This window comes from Mesocricetus auratus, unplaced genomic scaffold (genome assembly GCF_017639785.1).
Source record: "Mesocricetus auratus isolate SY011 unplaced genomic scaffold, BCM_Maur_2.0 Super-Scaffold_100006, whole genome shotgun sequence".
NCBI lineage: Eukaryota > Metazoa > Chordata > Mammalia > Rodentia > Cricetidae > Mesocricetus > Mesocricetus auratus.
The window spans coordinates 33,429,400-33,448,165 of NW_024429190.1; positions in this window are offsets into that span (position 1 = coordinate 33,429,400).

Sequence of the window (18,766 nt, forward strand, 5' to 3'; positions counted from 1 at the left end):
CTGAGTAACTGCACAGATCAGACTATGGGCATGTCTTGATTAATGTAGCAAGAGTGGGGGAAGACAGAGCCCACTCTAAGTTGTGCTATTACTTGGACAGGTGTTTTGGGGCTGTCTAGAAAAGCTAGCTAGGCATAAACTTGTGAGTGAGCCTTCCTCCATGGTTTCTCCTTGAAGTTCTTGTCCCGACTTCCCTCCCACCATGGATATGTAATCCAAATAAATCATTTCTTCCCCTAAGTTGTTTTCTTTTTCCCTTTTTAAATTTAAACTAGAAACAATCTTGCTTCACATGTCAATCCCAGCTCCCTTTCTCTCCCCTCCTTGCCCACCCGGCACCAACCCTTCCTAACCCCCATCCCATGCCCCATCCCCTCCCCAGGGAGTGTGAGGCCCTCCATGGGGGATCTCCACAATCTGTCATATCATCCTGGACAGAGTCTAGGCCCTCCCCCATGTATCTAGGCTAAGAGAGCATCTCTCAGTGTGGGATGGGCACACAAAGTCCATTTGTATGCCAGGGATAAATACTGATATACTACCCAAGTCCCCACATATTGCCTAGGCCTCCTCATTGACACCCACTTTCAGGGGTCTGTATCAGTCCCATGCTGGCCTCCCAGCCATCAGTCTGGGGTCCATGAGCTCCCCCTTGTTCAGGTCATCAGTCTCTGTGGGTTTCACCAGCCTGGTCTTGACCCCTTTGCTCATCATTCCTCCCTCTCTGCAACTGGGTTCTAGGAGTTCAGTTCAGTGTTTAGCTGTGGGCATCTGCCTCTGCTTCCATCGGTCATTGGATGAAGATTCTAGGATGGCACATAAGGTATTCTTCAATCTCATTATTGGAGAAAGGAATTTGTTTAGATTGCTAGGTGGTGTCATCCTTGTAGATTTCTGGAAATCTCCCTATGCAAGATGTCTTCTCAAGCCTATAATGACTCCCTCTATTATGGTATCTCTCATCCTATGTAGCGAGCTGGTGTTCACGGTTATGGGGCTACAACACTTTACAACGATCTGAGCAAAGGGCTAAGGATGTAAATGAAGACAAAGACAGCAGCTCATTCTTACAAGGAGAATGGCATTTATTTTAACAAGAGCAGAGTTTTAAATACCAGTTAGACATGGTGGAAAACTGCCAAGGTCAGAAGCCTACTTACCCAGGGCCCTCTGGCAAAGGATGGGCCAATAATAGGAATTAGCATTTAGACAATAAGGATGGACAGAAAACAGGAACTTGCATGTAGGCCTTACTGGGAGGAGGGGACAAGAGGTGTTTTTCTAGAAGCTCCTAGTCACAAGCTGGTCAGCAGACCCGCATGGGGGAAAGGTGCAACAATTCCCCCTTTTTTATATAATTAAAAAATGAGCTGGCTTAGGTTGCCCGTGACATTAACATCTATCTTACTCATCGAAAAGCCTGCTCAGGCCTCACAGACCTTCTGTCTTAGGTTAACAGATGTCTCCCGGGTCATACCTGTCATTGATTACTCATTTGTCTGGCTGGCTCAACCAGGTCTGCATTGAGGGGTTATCTGTTGCTAAGGAATGCATGATCTGTTTTGTATGAAAATGGCGCTGGGCTTGTGGCCTTTCCATGTGGCAAAGGCAAACTAGGGCTAAAGACTGTGTTGCCCAGGGCTATAATCCCAAGAGCTAGCAACCCACTCTGTTTCTTAAGTAATAGACTTGTCTGCTGCAGTCCCATTAAGAGGGGGTCTCCCAAAAGGGAGGCACCCTGGTCTCAGAATAGCCAATTAAGTCCATTTGTTAATTAAGATTTAAAGTGCCCAATTGTAATTAATATAAATTTGGAAACTTAAGGTAGAGGCATCTTCCCCTGGGAGTTTATCCAGCATGCCTGCCATGGCAACTGACTAAGAGATAGGGAAGCCACAACTGTAGCTAGCATGATGTCAAAGTCTTCCGTGTCATGTGAGGATGAGTTGGTTCTCTCCTGAGTGTTCCACTGGAATAGGCATGACACCTGGAACACGGACCATCAAGCCTGATATTTCATCATTTCAACAGCTTCTCAAGCAGCATTCCTGGAGGAAATAATTAAGTATTTCTCTCAAGGGAATGTTATTTAATATAGCAAATGTCTAAGCAGGCAAAAGGCCTGCGAAGGCACACACCTGAGAAGGTTGGTGTGACCCAGCACAAAAGAGGATCAATTAAGCGGATCCTGCCAACACCTAGGGTCAGGCAAAAAGGGGGTGGTCTTAAGATCAATAACAGAGACATAGAAAAAAATAAGCAATGGATGAATTGCTTAAAACTATGCGGTCAAGTAGCTAGGTGTACCTGACTCCGAAGACCCACCGGCATCAGGACCGGTGGTTTCTTCATTAAAGCGCACATAACGCTCTGGAAACCAAATTGGGGACTCACCATCCTGTGGGACCCCCAGGCCCATACCAAACCCGAATCTGGTCCTTTCCAAAGACCTGAGGTTAGGTCTTTCCATTTAACTAGAGGTTTTTGAGGTACAGCAGACCGCCAATGATGGTCTGCTGCGGAGTTGCCAGTAGCATGGACAGTTAAAAAATTTAAGATACAGAGGATGAGTAATAGAGTGAGGGGAGCCAAGGTGACCCCCAAAATCCCCCTTCTTTACTTTAGCTAAATAGGCCTTTAGAGTGTGATGAGCATGTTTTACAATAGCCTGTCCTCAGGGGTTGTACGGAATTTCAGTTTTGGAGGAAATACCAAAATCTAGACAAAAGTGATTGAAACCTCTGTTGACATTTGTTTTGGGACCTCCTGTAAACAGTGGCTCTTAACATCTTTTATTTATTTTTTACCTGAATGGGTAGAGGCGAATATCAGGTGGGGAAAAGTATCTACAGAAACATGGACAAATTGTAATTTACCCAAGGATGGCACATGTGTTACATCTATTTGATAAATGTGGTTGGGCAAAAAGTCCTCAAGGATTAACTCCCAAGTGAGGCACAGGAAGAAATTCTACACAAAGAGGGCAACTCTTATCTATTTGAACAGCCTGTTCTTTGGCAATCCCAGTATGAAAGTGTAAAGACACTGTGCTGAAATGAAAGCACTTATGTAGGGATTGTGCCTTAGTGAGCCCTTGTAAAACCACACCGATTTGAGCATACCTGTTAGCCATGTGATTTTTTTTTTGCTGAGGGGCCCTGGCAAAGGGGTGTGGGCCCTAAGATGTCCCATAAATATAGGTTTGCTCTGTTGTCATAGCAGACCTTGTACCTGTAATAAACTTTCTTGTATCCTAAAGATGGGAGCGACATAGGCAGCAGTCTTTAAGGGTTGGATAATATGAGTAACATATTGATTATTGGTATAGATGCTTAATGATCCTGTGGGGAAGAGTTACAAAGCCAAGACCAGGGCTGAAAGTTTGGCCATTTGGGTAGAAGTTGTAGGAATTTTGGCTGTCTTAATGATCGGATAAGACATGACTACATTTGTACCTTTAGAGGTACTATCTGTGAAAACCATTTGCCCCTTAGAAATAGGCTGAGAGACTACAATTTTTGGGAAAATCAAAGGATGTATTTTTTAAAAGGAAATCAAATTATTTGGATGGGTAATGATTATCAAAATAACTCTTAGTTTCTCTCTCTTAGAGAGAAAAATGGCCCAATTACAATTATTATTTTATAGCCATTTTATTTGTTCACAGGACAAAGGTGTAATAACCTGATCTGGCTCCTTGTCACAGGTTTGTAAGGCAATCCTTTGTTCTTTAAACAGGAGTGCAACTATAGCTTGGGGGTAGGACACCACAGATTTAGAAGTGGAAGCTCGAGAATGAACCCAAAGAATGGGACTCTCTTGTCAAAAAAAAACTCCTGTAGGAGTATGAGTAGAACAAAACACTAACAATTTCAGAGGCTGGGCATAGTCTATACAATCTAAATGAGCCCCTTTTAAGGCTTTTTAAATGGATTGAATACATTCTCGTTCTGTCGTAGTGAGGACTCTAGGAGAGTTGGGATCTGAATCCCCTTGTAATATATCAAAAAGGTTTAAGTTGCCCAGTAGTAATCTTTAAACTAGGTCTGATCCAATTGATATCTCCCAGAAGCTTTTGAAAATCATTTAATGTTTGAAGGGTGTCCAGATGAAGACTGACTTTTTGAGGGCGCACCCCGTTATGAAGTAAGCGATGTCCTAGATAATGATCTGGAAACTCCTTTTGTATCTTTTCTGGTGTTAATTGTAAAACAGCTAACCCTAAGGTGGTCTGAAGATCCCCAAAGGCAGATAGTAATAACTTTTCTTTTGGCGCAGCCAATGGTAAATCATCTATATAATGAATTACATATACTTGAGGATACTTTTTGTCTGGCTGGCCTGAGAAACATACATTTGACACATGGTAGGGCTGTTAGCCATCTTGTAGCAAAACTACCCACCGATATCTCTTATAAGGCTCTCTTAAGTTTAAAGATGGAACACTGAAAGCAAAATGCTGACAATCAGTCGGGTGTAAAGGAATATTAAAAAACAATCCTTTAAATCTATCACAAGCAGGTGCCAGTCTTTAGGGATGGTCACAGGGGTTGTCAGCCCTGGTTGGGTGGCACCTATGAGCATCATGGTCTTATTAACCCATCTTACCTGATTTTTTTATAACAAATATGCGGGTATTCCAGGGAGAGGTAGAGGGGACAATATGACCAGAATCCAGTTGTTCCTGAAGCAAAGCAAGAGTAGCCTCTAACTTTACTTTGGATAAGGGCCATTGTTTTACCCATACGGGTTCATCACTTTCCCAAGTGATAGGGATTGGAGGTATTTGAGGCTGTGGAACAATGGCCCCCACTAAAAATGTCTCAATCCTCTTCGGTCTCTAGGAGATCTCTGCACCGAGGCTTTATCAGACATGGGCAGAGGATTGCCCTGTAGACTCTTTCTAATTCCTTTGCCTGGGCAATAGCCTTGCTCCCTAAGCATATGTTGTACAGGGGATATGATCAGTATGGTCCCCATGGCCTTTAGGATATCTCTGCCCCAGAGATTGGTCGGGACGTGAGGCAAGATAAAGGGCTGAAATATACCAGAGTGTCCCTTGTCATCTTTCCAAATTAATAGATGGGAAATTTTACTAGGTGACTTTGTTATGCTTATGCCCTGTAAGCTACTATCTGATTCTTATAGGGGCCAAGCCTTGGGCCAATGATTAAGTGAAATGGCGGATGTGTCTTCCCAAATCTAGGAGTCCCTGAAAGGTCCATCCCGCAATAGTTAGGGTCATCATTGGTCTGGACTCCATCCAACAAGCCATAGGCCCTGTAGATCCAAACCCCTCTTTTCCTCTTGTAGTCTTAAGGAAGGGTTATTAGTTGTAAACTTAGGGGGACAAAACTAATTGAGCAATTCCAGCTCCTTGGGGTATAACAGTGACTCCTTTGTCAGCCTCTACCATTACTTTGATCTCTCCTACTGTATCTTTATCAATAACTCCCAGAATGACTCCAACTCCCTTATGTAGGGCACTACTCCTTTCTGAAATCAACCCAATTGAGCCCGGTGGTAAAGGACCCTTGACTCCCATGTCTAAAGCTTGGGGTCCCATCTGAGGAGTCAAAATTGCTCTGGTGGAGGAACAGAGGTCTAGTACTGTGCTACCTGGGATACCTCTTACAAGGTCCTGGATACAAAGGTGTTCCTCTGAGGTAGGACCTGAATAGGGCGGGGAACAGGTGTATCCAGGGCTTCACACACCTGGGAGTAAGGGGTTCGGATCAGACCCCGACTACCATTTCCCAAAGGTGGCAGAGGGTAGCCCTGTACAACAGTCTTAGATTGACAATTTCTGGCCCAATGATAGCCTCTTTTCAGAGGGGGCAAAGACCTGGCTCTGAACAAGGGGGTACAACAGAGTCCTTAGTAGGCCAGTTTTTCTGAAAGTGGCCTGTTTGTTTGTATCTGAAGCATGTCTTAGGTCTGGCCCCCTCACTGACCTTTCTATTTCCCTGCATAGCGGCAGCAATAACTTGTCCCATAATGTGATGTTCATCTATATCTCTACAAATGTGAATATAATCATTGAGGCTCCTGGTTTTGTGAGGCCGTAAAGCCCCCTTGTAGTACTTATTAGAGTTTTAAAAAGCTAATTGTCTTACTAAAGGCATAGCATATAGGACCTTCAAGTTGTAGGAGCTGGTTCACAAACTCGGAATAGGGTTTAGACGGTCTCTGTAGGATCTTAGAAAGTTGGTCTCCTGTGGCCTTATTAGGCAAGGCTTTCCATGTGCAGCCAGAAGCTGCTGAGATATGCGCATAAACAGCTGAGTTGTAAAGAATTTGCTGGCCTTGTGTTGCATAGGCTCCCGTGTCCGTAAGCATTTCTAAATTCTATGCTGTCTGGTTACATAGTTTTGGTATTCACCCCTCCAGATCAAATAATCCCCCCCAACAGCGTAGGGTGACATAATTGCTGCCAATAATTGGGGGTACAATTTAAGGCTATAAAGGATTAAAAAACGGCCAGAATGAAAGAGGCATGAGGCCCATATGCCACAACCACCTCCTTCAACAGTTTTATATCCTTAAAGTTGAGAGGGGAGTGTTTTCTCTGTCTCTGTCCTTGAGGATTAACAGAGTCTATAACTGGAAACATCACTCTGCCCTTTTGTATTTCAGGAGGGGCTGAAGGAAGACAGAGAGAACTGGAATGTTCAGGATTACAGGCAGGGAGGTGTGGCTCAAGGGAGCATTTTTAAAGATTATGTTTTAATTTGAGGACACCTTTCTCAATTTGAGGCTTTTTGTGTTCATCAGTCTCATCCCCCAAAGAAGAGGGAGAAGACACAGAAGAAGGAACATTGGAGGTTTTAACTGATCTAACAGAATCTAGGTCTTGAGCCTCTGTGATGGCATCTTTACCTTTTTTGACCTGTTCTTTTACTACCGTATTATCACTAATAGGCAACAATTGGTATGCATTTGGCCCTTCTTTATATAAAGTTCTTTGTAGCTCCACTCTAACCTGGTTCCAATCAAGGGAATTAAAATCACCAGAGACCAAAAATCAAGGGCTGACTTTATGCACAGTTTTTAAGAAGTCTTTAGTTGTCTTATGTCTGATATTTGTGCCCTGACATTTTAACAATTGGATCAAATGGTCCTCCAAAAGAGGGTAGGAACTAATAGCACCCATATTTAATACACTCATTCCTAACCTTAATGAGAATGCTCACTGGATTTCTGTGGGGGTGGCTCTTAGGAACTCCCTGACAATCCTGACCCCAATGGGTCAAGCACGGGCTAGAGCCTAACTTTAAACTACCCCTCTACTGGACCTGACCCACCACTTTGGGCCTGACTCAAAACCACCCCTCTGCTGGGGCTGACCCTGTGTTTGGGGCCTGACTCGGTACCCCTAACTTGGTAACCCTATCCAAATACACACTCCTACTTTACTTGCTGGCCAGCATTTGAGTGTAATTCTTCAGCAGTTTCCCTTCTTTCCCTATCTCTATGGGACCTCCATCTGTATCGAGCTGGTGTTCGTGGTTAAGGGGCTACAACACTCTACAACAATCCGTGCAAAGAGCTAAGGATGTAAATGAAGACAAAGACAGCAGCTCATTCTTACAAGGAGAATGGCATTTATTTTAACAAGAGCGGAGCTTTAAACACTGGTCAGACATGGTGGAAAACCACCAAGGTCAAGCCTACTTACCCAGGGCCCTCTGGCAAAGGATGGGCCAATAACAGGAATTAGCATTTAGACAATAAGGATAGACAGAAAATAGGAACTTGCACGCAGGCCTTACTGGGAGGAGGGGACAAGAGGTGTTTTTCTAGAAGCTTCTAGTCACAAGCTGGTCAGCAGAGCCCCATGGGTGAAGGGTATAACAATCCTACTGTCCCCTATTCTTCCCCCAACTCAATCTTCTTGCTACCCATGTCCTCCCTCTTCCTTCCACCCATGCTCCCAATTTGCTCAGGAGATCCTGTCCCATTCCCCTTTTGGGGGGTATCATGCATATCTCTCTTAGGGTCCTCCCTGTTTCCCAGACTCTCTGGTAGTGGGATTGTAGGCTGGCACTCCCCTGATCCATGTCTGCAATTCATAAATGAGTGAGTACATACCATGTTTGTCTTTTTGTGACTGGGTTGCCTCATTCAGGATGGCTTCTTCTAGTGCCATCCATTTGCCTGTGAATTTCAAGATTCCATTTTTTTTCCCGCTGAGTAGTACTTCATTGTGTAAATGTACCACATTTTCTCTATGCAGTCTTTGGTTGAGGGGCATCTAAGTTGCTTCCAGGTTCTGGCTATTACAAATAATGCTGCTATGATCAGATGTCCTTGTTGTATGAATGGGCATCTTTTGGGTATATGCCTAAGAGTGGAATTGCTGGGTCTTGTGGTAGACTGATTCCCATTATCCTGAGGACTCTCCATACTGATTTCCAAAGTGGTTGTACAAGTTAGCACTCCCACAAGCAGTGGAGGAGTGTTCCCCTTTCTCTGCATCCTCTCCAGCATAAACTGTCATTGGTGTTTTTAATTTTAGCCATTGTTACAGGAGTAAGATGATATCTCAGAATTGTTTTGATTTGGTTTTCCCTGATGGAGAAGGATGCTGGGCACTTTCTTAAGTGTCTATCAGCAATTTTAGATTCCTTTATTGATAATTCTCTATTTAGTTCTGTACCCCATTTTTTAATTGTATTATTTGGTATTGTGGAGACTAGCTTCTTCAGTTCTTTGTAAGTTTTAGAGATCAGCCCTCTGTCAGATGTGGGATTGATGAATACCTTTTACCATTTTGTAGGCTGCCATTTTATCTTGTTGACTGTGTCCTTTGCCTTACAAAAGCTTCTCAGTTTCAGGAGGTCCCATTTATTAATTGTCCATCTTAGTGTCTGTGCTACTGGTCTTATGTTCAGGAAGCTGTCTCGTGTACCAATTCATTCAAGGATACTTCCCACTTTCTCTTCTATCAGGTTCTCTGTGGCTGGATTTATGTTAAGGTCTTTGATCCATTTGAACTTAAGTTTTGTGCATGGTGATAGATATGGATCTATCTGCAATCTTTTACATGCCAGCATCCAGTCATGCCAGCTCTATTTGTTGAAGATGCTTCCTTTTTTCTATTGTATACTTTTAGCTTCTTTGTCAAAGATCAGGTGTTCATAGGTGTGTGGGTTAATATCAGCATCTTCAATTTGATTCCATCAGTCTACCTGTCTATTTTTGAGACAATACCAAGCTGTTTTCATTAATATAGTTCTATAGTAGAGCTTGAAGTCAGGGATGGTGATGTCTCCTGAAGTTTCTTTATTGTACAGGGTTGTTTTGACTATGCTGGGTCTTTTAGTTTTCCATATAAAGTTGATAATTGTCCTTTCAAGGTCTGTGAAGAATTGTTCTGGGATTTTGATAGGGATTGCATTGAATCTGTAGATTACTTTTGATAAGATTGCCATATTTACTGTGTTGATCCTACCTATCCAAGAGCATGGGAGATCTTTCCATTTTCTGGTATCTTACTTATTTTCTTTTTTAGTTACTCAAAGTTCTTGACAGAGAACCTGTTTGGTTAGAGTTACCAAAGATATTTGTGTTGTTTGTGGCTATTGTAAAGGATAATATTTCTCTGATTTCTTTCACAGCACATTTATTGTCTATATATAGTACTGCTACTGATTTTTTTGAGTTAGCCTTGTATCCTGCCTCTTTGCTGAAGGTGCTTATCAGCTGTAAGAGTTTCTTGGTAGAATTCTTCGGGTCACTTATGTAGACTGTCATATCTGCAAATAGTGAAAGTTTTACTTCTTCCTTTCAAATTTGTATCACCTTGATCTCCTTTTGTTGTCTTATTGCTCTAGTAAGATCTTCAAGTACAATATTGAAGAGATATGGAGACAGTGGACAACCTTGTTTTGTTCCTGATTTTAGAGGAATTGCCTTGAGTTTTCCTCCATTTAGTTTGATGTTGGCTGTTGGTTTGTTGTATATTGCCTTTATTATGTTTAGTTATGTTTCTGTTATCCCTGATCTCTCTGAGACCTTTATCATGAAGGGGTGTTGAATTTTGTCAAAGACTTTTTTAGCATATAAGATGATCATGTGGCTTTTCTTTTTCAGATTGTTTATATGGTGGATTACTTGGTCTTGGTGGATGATTTTTCTGATGTGTTCTTGGATTCCATTTGCCAGTATTTTATTGAGTATTTTTGTATCAATGTTCATGAGGGATATTGGTCTGTAGTTCTCTTTCTTAGTTGTGTCTTTGTGTGGTCTGGGTATCAAGGTAATTATAGCCTCATAAAAAGAGTTTGGCAATGATCCTTCTGCTTCTATTGTGTGGAATAATTTGAAGAGTATTGTTATTAGTTCCTCTTTGGATTTCTTGTAGAATTCTGCACTGGAACCATCTGGCCCTGGACATTTTTTGGTTGAAAGACTTTTTATGACTGCTTCTATTTCATTAGGGATTATAGAACTATTTAAATTGTTTATCTGTTCTTGATTTAATTATGGTAGGTGATATCTATCCAGAAAATCGTCCATTTCCTTTAAATTTTCCAATTTTGTGGAGTACAGGTTTTCAAAATATGACTGGATGATTCTCTGGATTTCCCCAGTGTCTGTTGTTAGGTCCTCCTTTTCATTTAAGATTTTGTTAATTTGTAAGTTCTCTCTCTGCCTTTTGGTTAGGTTGGATAAAGATTTTCCTATCTTGTTGATTTTCTCAATGAACCAACTCTTTGTTTCATTGATTCTTTGTATTGTTTACTTTGTTTCTACTTTATTGATTTCAGCTCTCAATTTGATTAGTTTCTGTTGTCTACTCCTCCTGAGTGAGTTTGCTTCTTTTTGTTCTAGAGGTTTCAGGTGTTCTGTTAATTTTCTAGTGTGGCTATTCTACAGTTTCTTCATGTGGGCAGTTAGTGCTATGAACTTCCCTTTTGTAACTGCTTTCAGAGTGTCCCATAGGTTTGGGTATGCTGTGTCTTCATTTTCATTGAAATCTAGAAACTCTTCTGTTTCTTTCTTTCTTTTGTCCTTTACCCAGGAATGATGCAATTGAGCATTGTTCAGTTTCCATGAGTTTGTATGGTTTCTGCAATTTGTATTGTTGAATTCAAATTTTAATCCATAGTAGTCCCATAAGATACAGGTTTTTAATATCTGTTGAGGTTTGTTTTATTGCCAAGTATGTGGTCGATTTTAGAGAAGGTTCCATGTGGCGCTGAGAAGAAGGTATATTCTTTTGTGTTTGGATGGAATGTTCTATAGATGTCTGTTAATCCCAATTGGGGCATAACTTCTGTTAGCTCCTTTGTTTTTTGTTGTTGTTGTTGTTATGTCTTTGTATGGTGGTCTTATCTCATGGTGAGAGTGTGGTGTTGAAGTCTCCCACTATAACTGTGAGGTCTTATGTGTGATTTGAGTTTTATTAATGTGTCTCTTACGATCATGGGTGCCTTTGTATTTGGGGCATAAATGTTCAGAATGGAAATTTCTTCCTGATGGATTTTTCCTGTGATTAATATGAAATGTCCTTCTTCATCTCTTTTGATTAACTTTAGTTTGAAATCTAATTTGTCAATATTAGAATAGCTACCCATTTGCTTCTTAGGTTCATTTTCCTAGAAAATCTTTTTCCAACCCTTAAGTCTGAGATAAGTCTGTCTTTGAAGGTGAGATGTGTTTCTTGTATGCAGCAGAAGGATGGATTATGTCTTCATATCCATTCTGTTAGCTTGTGTCTTTTTATAAGTGAGTTAAGACAATTGATATTGAGGGATATTGATGATCATTGATTGTTGATTCTTGTTTGATATGGATTTGTTTTTGGTGGTGGTATTGTGTGTGAGTTTTCCCCCTATTTCTGACTTTTGGTAAAGTGAGATTATCTCTTGCCTATGTTTTTGTGAGTGTAGTTAACTTGCTTGGGTTGGAGTTTTCCTTCTAGAACTTTCTGTAGGGCTGGATTTGTTGATATGTATTGTGTAAATCTTTTGTTATGAAATACCTTGTTTTCTCCATCTATAGTGATTGAGAGTTTTACTGGGTATAGTAGTCTGGGCTGGAGTCTTGGTCTCTTATTGTTTGTAGAACATATATACAGGACCTTCTGGCTTTCAGAGTTTCCATGGAGAAGGCAGGTGTAATTCTGATAGGTTTGCTTTTATATGTTACTTGGTCTTTTTCCTTTGCTGCTGTTAATATTCTTTCTTTATTCTGTATGTTTGGTGTTTTGATCATTCTGTGGTGAGGGGACTTTTTTTTTTTGGTCCAGTCTATTTGATGTTCAGTAAGCTTCTTGTACTTTCACAGGCATGTCCTACTTCAGGTTGGGAAAGTTTGCTTCTATGATTTTGTTGAATATGTTTTCTGCACCTTTGATCTAGCCTTCTTCACCTTCTTCTATACTTATTATTCTTTTTTTACTTTAATTTTTTATTTTAATTTTAAATAACTTGTTTTACATGTCAATCCCAGTTCCCTCTCTCTCCCCTCCTCCCGCACCCCCTCACCATCCCCCCCATCCTCCCACCCTATTGCCAATTCCTTCCACATAGGGGATATCTAGAGTCTGTCATTTCACTCAGGGTAGGGTCCAGGCACTCCCCTAAGAGTCCAGGCTGAGAGAGCATCCCTCTTTGTGCTATGGACACACGATGTCTGTTAGTATTCGAGGGATAAACACTGATCCACTGCTCAGGACCCCATAGGTTGCCCAGGCCTCCTCACTGACTCTCACATTCAGGGGGTCTGGAACAGTCCCATGCTGCCCTCCCAGCTGTTGGTCTGGGGTCCAAGAGCTCTCCCCTGTTCAGATCAGCTGTCTCTGCTGGTTTTGCCAGCCCATTCTTTGCCAATTTGCTCATTGCTCCTCTCTCTCTGTCGCTGGGTTCCTTGGGTTCAGTTCAGTGTTTAACTGTGGGTGTTTACCTCTTCTTCCATCAGTCACTGGATAAAGGCTCCCGGATGGTTATAGACATCAAGTTCACTATCAGGAATGGGCATTCGGAGTGGCTCTACACTATTGCTTAGCTTGCCAATTGGTGTCATCCCTTTAGATCACTAGAGGTCACAATGGTGCCTGATCTGTCTTCTAACCTATGATTCCCTCTTCCCCCTATCCTACACCCCCACTCAACCTTCCTGTTCCCCCATGACCTACTCTTTCTTCCTCTTCTCCCCCTCTCTATTTCCCAAGTCCCCCTCCCCCCACCCCTCGCTGTGTTCCCCATCTGTTCAGAGGATCTTGGCCCATTTCTATTCTTTTGGGTACCATGCATACCGTTTAGGTTCTTTCCTGTTTCCCAGACTCTCTGTCAGTGGAATTGCAGACTGGCACTATCCTGATCCATGTCTAAAATCCATATGTGAGTGAGTACATACCATGTTTGTCTTTTTGTGACTGGGTTACCTCACTCAGGATGGTTTCTTCCAGTGCTATCCATTTACCTGCGAATTTCAAGAATCCATTGTTTTTTTCTGCTGAGTAATACTCCATCGTGTAAATGTACCACATTTTCTCTATCCACTGTTCAGTTGAGGGGCATCTAGGTTGCTTCCAGGTTCTGGCTATTACAAATAATGCTGCTATGAACATAGTGGAGCAGATGCCCTTGTTGTATGAATTTGCCTCTTTTGGATATATGCCTAAGAGTAGAATTGCTGGGTCTTGTGGTAGATTGATTCCCATTTTCCCGAGGAATCTCCATACTGTTTCCAAAGTGGCTGTACGAGTTGGCACTCCCACCAGCAGGGGAGGAGTATTCCCCTCTCTCCACATCCTCTCCAGCATAAATTGTCTTCGGTGTTTTGTTTTTAGCCATTCTGACAGGAGTAAGATGGTATCTCAAAGTTGTTTTTATTTGCATTTCCCTGATGGCTAAGGATGTTGAACACTTTTTAAAGTATCTCTTGGCCATTTTAGCCTCCTCTATTGAGAATTCTCTGTTTAGTTCTGTACCCCACCTTTTAATTGGATCCTTTGGTGTTTTGGAGACTTGCTTCTTGAATTCTTTGTAAATTTTGGAGATTAGCTCTCTGTCAGATGTGGGGTTAGTGGATATCTTTTCCCATTCTGTGGTCTGCCTTTTTGTCTTGTTGACTGTGTCCTTTGCCTTACAGAAGCTTTTTAGTTTCATGAAGTCCCATTTGTTAATTGTCAATCTCAGTGTCTGTGCTACTGGTCTTATGTTCAGGAAGCTGTCTCGTGTACCAATTCATTCAAGGATACTTCCCACTTTCTCTTCTAACAGGTTCTCTGTGGCTGGATTTATGTTAAGATCTTTGATCCATTTGGACTTAAGTTTTGCACAAGGCAATAAACATGGATGTATCTGCAGTCTTCTGCATACCAGTACCCAGTTATGCCAGCACCATTTGTTGAAGATGCTTTCTTTTTTCCATTGTATAGTTTTAGCTTGTATAGTTGTCAAAAAGCAAGTGTTCATAGGTGTGTGGGTTAAAATCAGGGTTTTCAATTTGGTTCCACTGGTTAACCTGCCTATTTTTGTGCCAATACCAAGCTGTTTTCAGGACTATAGCTCTATATTAGAGCTTGAAGTCAGGTATGGTGATGCCTCCTGAAGTTCCTTTATTGTATAGGGTTGTTTTGGCTATCCTGGGCCTTTTGTTTCTCCATATAAAGTTGATTAATGTTCTTTCCAGGTCTGTGAAGAATTGTGCCGGAATTTTGATAGGAATTGCATTGAATCTGTAGACTGCTTTTGGCAAGATTGCCATTTTTATTATGTTGGCCCTACCAATCCAAGAGCATGGGATATCTTTCCATTTTCTGGTATCCTCTTTGATTTCTTTCTTTAAAGACTCAACGTTCTTGATATACAGGTCTTTCACTTCCTTGGTTAACATTATCCCCAGATATTTGATGCTGTTTTTGGCTATTGTAAAGGGTGAGGTTTCTCTGATTTCTTTCTCAGTCACTTCATCTTCTGTATATAATAGGACCACTGATTTTTTTGAGTTTACCTTGTATCCTGCCACTTTGCTGAAGGTGTTGATCAGCTCTGGGAGTTCCCTTGCGGAGTTTTTTGGGTCACTTATATAAACTATCATATCATCTGCAAATAGTGAAAGCTTGACTTCTTCTTTTCCTATTTGTATCCCCTTGATCTCCTTTTGTTGTCTTATTGCTGTAGCTAGAACTTCAAGTACAATATTGAAGAGATATGGACAGAGTGGAGAGCCTTGTCTTGTTCCTGATTTTAGAGGAATTGCATTGAGTTTCTCTCCATTTAGTTTGATGTTAGCTGTTGGTTTACTGTATATTGCTTTTATTATATTCAGGTATGTTCCTGTTATCCTTGACCTCTCTAGAACCTTTATCATGAAGGAGTGCTGGATTTTGTCAAAGGCTTTTTCAGCATCTAGTGAGATGATCATGTGGTTTTTCTTTCACAGTTTGTTTATATGGTGGAATACCTTGATAGATTTTCTAATATTGAACCATCCCTGCATTCCTGGGATGAAGCCTACTTGATCATGATGGATGATTTTTCTTATGTGTTCTTGAATCCGGTTTGCTAGTATTTTATTGAGTATTTTTGCATCGATGTTCATGAGGGAAATTGGTCTATAGTTCTCTTTGTTAGTTGTGTCTTTGTGTGGCTTGGGTATCAAGTTAATTGTAGCCTCGTAAAAAGAGTTTGGTAGTGAGCCTCCTGCTTCTATTGTGTGGAATACTTTGAGGAGTATTGGAATTAGCTCTTCTTTGAATTTCTGGTAGAATTCTGCACTGAAGCCATCTGGGCCTGGGCTGTTTTTGTTTGGGAGACTTTTGATGACTGCTTCTATTTCATTAGGGGTTATAGGTCTGTTTAGATTGTTTATCTGTTCTTGATTTAGTTTTGGCAAGTGATATCTATCCAGGAAATTGTCCATTTCCTTTAAATTTTCAAATTTTGTGGAGCACAGATTTTCAAAGTATGCCCTGATGATTCTCTGGATTCCCTCAGAGTCCGTTGTTATGTCCCCTTTCTCATTTCTGATTTTGTTAATTAGCATGCTCTCTCTCTGTCTTTTGGTTAGTTTGGACAGAGGTTTGTCTATTTTGTTGATTTTCCCAAAGAACCAACTCTGTTTCATTGATTTTTCTCAATGTTTTCCTGGTTTCTACTTGATCGATTTCAGCCCTCAATTTGATTATTTCCTGGCGTCTGCTCCTCCTGGGTGAGTTTGCTTCTTTTTGTTCTAGAACGTTCAGCTGTGCTATTAATTCTCTAGTATGACAGTTCTCCAGTTTCTTCATGTGGTAACTTAGTGCTATGAACTTTCCTCTCAGCACTGCTTTCAATGTGTCCCATAAGTTTGCGTATGTAGTGTCTTCATTCTCATTGAATTCCAGGAAGTCTTTAATTTCTTTTTTTTATTTCTTCCTTTACCCAGGGATGATGCAATTGTGCATTTTTCAATTTCCATGAGTTTGTAGGGTTTCAGCGATTTGTGTTATTGTTGAATTTAATTCTAATTTTAATGCATGGTGGTCTCATAAGATACAGGGGGGTTATTCCAATTTTTTTGTATCTGTGGAAATTTACTATGTTTCCTATTATGTGGTCAATTTTAGAGAAGGTTCCATGTGGTGCCGAGAAGAAGGTATATCCCTTTGTGTTTGGGTGGAATGTTCTATAGATGTCTGTTAAACCCAGTTGGGTCATAACTTCTATTAGTTCTTTTGTTTCTTTGTTAAGTTTCTGTCTGGAGGTCCTGTCTAGAGGTGAGAGCAGATTGTTGAAGTCTCCTACTATTATTGTGTCAGATCTTATGTGCAATTTGAGCTTTAGTAATGTTTCTTTCACAAATGTAGGTGCCTTTGTATTTGGGGAATAGATGTTTAAAATTGAGACTTCATCTTGATGGACTTTTCCTTTGAAGAATATGAAATATCCTTCTTCATCTCTTTTGATTGATTTTAATATGAAGTCTATTTTGTTATATATTAGGATTGCTACACCCACTTGTTTCTTGGGTCCGTTTGATTGGAAAATCTTTTCCCAACCTTTACTTTGAGATACTGTCTGTCTTTTATGTTGAGATGTGTTTCTTGTATGCAGCAGAAGTATGGGTTCTGTCTTCGGGTCCATTCTGCTAGTGTGTGTCTTTTTATAGGCAAGTTGAGGCCGTTGACACTGAGGGATATCAATGACCATTGATTGGTGATTCTTTTTTGTGCTTGATTTATTGTTAGTGAAGTTATTTTGTATAGTTTCTCCTCCCTTTTTCTTTAGGTGTTTTGTAAAGTGGGGTTATATATTGCCTGTGTCTTTGTGAGTGTAGTTATCTTCCTTGGATCTAGTTTTCCTTCTAGCCCTTTCTGTAGAGCTAGATTCATGGATACATATTGTTTAAATCTGGCTTTGTCATGGAATATTTTGTTTTCTCCATCTATGGTAATTGAAAGCTTTGCTGGATATAGTAGTCTGGGCTGACATCCTTGTTCCCTTAGTGTTTGTAGGACATCTGTCCAGGATCTTCTGGCTTTCATCGTTTCCATTGAGAAGTCAGGTGTAATTCGGATAGGTCTGCCTTTATATGTTACTTGGCCTTTTTCTTTAGCTGCTCTTAATATTTTCTCTTTATTCTTTAGGCTTGATGTTTTGATTATTACATGGCGAGGTGACTTCTTTTTGTGGTCCAGCCTATTTGGTGTTCTGTAAGATTCTTGTATTTTCATAGGCATATCCTTCTTTAGATTAGGGAAGTTTTCTTCTATGATTTTGTTGAATATATTTTCTGTGCCTTTGAGCAGTATTTCTTCGCCTTCTTCTATACCTATTATTCTCAGGTTTGGCTTCTTCATGTCTCCCATATTTCCTGGATATTTTGTGTTAGGGATTTGTTGGTTTTGAGGTTTTCTTTGGTTGACGACTGTATATCCTCTAATGAGTCTTCAACACCTGAGATTCTCTCTTCTATCTCTTGCACTCTATTGGTGATACTTGCATCTGTAGTTCCTGATCGTTTACCCAGCTTTTCCATTTCCAGCATCCCCTCGTTCTGTGTTTTCTTTATTGTTTCTATTTCTGCTTTCAATCCTTCAAGTGTTTGAGTTGTTTCCTTCATTTGTTTGGTTGTTTTTCTTGGTACTCTTTAGATTCTTTTAGAGATTTGTTTATTTCTTTAATTTTTCCCCCATTTCATGGATTTTTTGTTTGTTTTTTCTTCTATTTCTTTAAGGGATTTCCTCGTTTCTTCTTTGAGGGTCTCTATCATCTTCACAAAATGATTTTTAAGGTCTGTCTTCTCTGCTTCATCTATGTAGTGCTTTTCAGGTCTTGCTGGCGTTGATTCTCTAGATTCTGGTGGGGTCATGTTGGTCTTTTGATTGCTGAGTGAGCTCTTATTCTGTCTTCTTCCCATCTCTTCTTCCAGTGGGTGCTGGTGGGGTCTTTCTGTCTCCACTGGTCTCCTTCCTTCCTGAAGCTGAAGCTGGGATCACCGGAGTTTGAGGCCTGGCTGGGGTCACTGGAGTTTGGGGCCTGGAAGGGCTGATGTCTTTCCTGGTTGGGGTGCTATACTTATTATTCTTAGATTTGGTCTCTTCATAGTGTCACATATTTCCTGGATATTTTGTGGTAAGGATTTGTTGGATTTAAGGTTTTCTTTAGTCGATGAATTTATTTCCTCTAGTTTATCTTCAGCACCTGAGATTCTCTTTTCCATCTCTTTTATTCTGTTGGTTATGCTTGCACCTGTAGCTCCTGATTATTTACTCAGCTTTTCTATTTCCAGCATTCCCTCAGTTTGTGTTTTCTTTATTGTCTCTATT